The sequence below is a fragment of the Echinococcus granulosus genome, assembly GCF_000524195.1.
Source record: "Echinococcus granulosus chromosome Unknown EG_S00020, whole genome shotgun sequence".
NCBI lineage: Eukaryota > Metazoa > Platyhelminthes > Cestoda > Cyclophyllidea > Taeniidae > Echinococcus > Echinococcus granulosus.
The window spans coordinates 675,223-676,585 of record NW_020170400.1 but is presented as its reverse complement, the minus strand read 5'-3'; the positions used below and the strand labels follow the sequence as shown (position 1 = coordinate 676,585).

Sequence of the window (1,363 nt, the reverse complement as noted above, 5' to 3'; positions counted from 1 at the left end):
ATCGTCTTCCATTTAGTTCATTATCAGAATCATGTAGTCTGATCACTTCTGTGTCTCGTGGTTGGTCAACAAGCCTTCATATTGTCAATCGTCACCATGTAGAAATCGAGGTGAAGTGGTTTCGTGAAGCAGGCGACCTCAAAACACATGCATCAGATCCGACCAATGCGTTGTGATGTAAGGAATTCAGAGGACGGAGAAATGGTGGAGGGCACAGTAAAGAAGTATTGGGCCAATAACATGGCCGATTGGGAGGATGTGAAATGGGAGGCTGCAGTTGAAGCAGCAATCGTGATCGTGTGGTACCAGTGCATGCAGAATGATGAGCAATGAACGATGAATGTTGAGCGACGCGCATCTCCCACTATCTGTCAGATCCGACAGAATGAGAATAGTCGGAAACATCATCTAGTGGGGAGGATTGGTGAATGCGGCGATACACGATGCGTGAAGAAACTGAGTTGGAATGTTGCCCCCTGCTTGACGATTTGACTAAAATGTGTCAGGCGCAAGAGAGACCTGAATGTACACTAAGTAAGGTAATGCTGAAATGGGAGTGGATGAGGTGACTGAACAGATGTGGATGAGGATGCAGATGCGAAAGGGAGTACAAAGGCGGAAACCTAGTGCACCGCAAGTCGTGCATGGGGAGGGTCCTAGGCGCTGCAGTACTGCTGACGTTGACAATCCTGTCAAAGATACGTCTTTAATTAGGCATTTATGAATCAGTGGTCCCTGCTTCCTTCGTCCTGTTTGCCCTACGCGAAATGCAATTCGACTTGGGACAGGGGACATGTGGCATCCTGACATGGACCTATGAAGTATCTCACCACTCCTTCTGTTGACGCATTTCTATTGCAAACATGAGGCAGTTACTCCGAATACGATTGCAGAATGTGTTGTTGGATAGGAGCGGGCACAACTAGTGGTGTTTGGTTTTTAGCGAGGTGTCTCATTTTCTGGTTTGCCTGTTTACACATGAGACCACACCGATATGTGGTGGAAATGAATTGGACTGCAAAATTTAATTACCCAATGGGTTGTTTTATGACGACCATCCCCATACCCACCCTCGACCCACTCCAGCCCCACCTTCGTCCCGACTCCGATAGCTTTCTGTGGGAACAGTGGTAACAAGGTGATTTATGTCCATCTCAACACATTTGTGTTAGTACTTTGGGTTATGTGCATGGCAGATGGGCAAATGTTGGAGTTGGTATGGAATCAACAGGTGCCTCTCATGAGAAATAGCTTGATTGCTTCCACACGAGTAAACCTTTTACCGAGTGCATGTCTTTCGTGACTTGAACACGAGTCGCAAATTTTAATTGACATCTACGCGGTTGCTGCCCATTAGATTAAA

The 1,363-nt window shown here is 46.7% G+C and overlaps 1 protein-coding gene across 1 annotated transcript in view; it reads left to right on the top strand.

Annotated features, from left to right (window-relative positions):
* The window catches only part of EGR_03719 (hypothetical protein), a gene marked incomplete at both ends in the record, with an annotated part of 10,376 nt that overhangs the window by 7,864 nt on the left and 1,149 nt on the right, over positions 1-1,363 (top strand). The gene's annotated exons all lie outside the window — the stretch shown is intronic.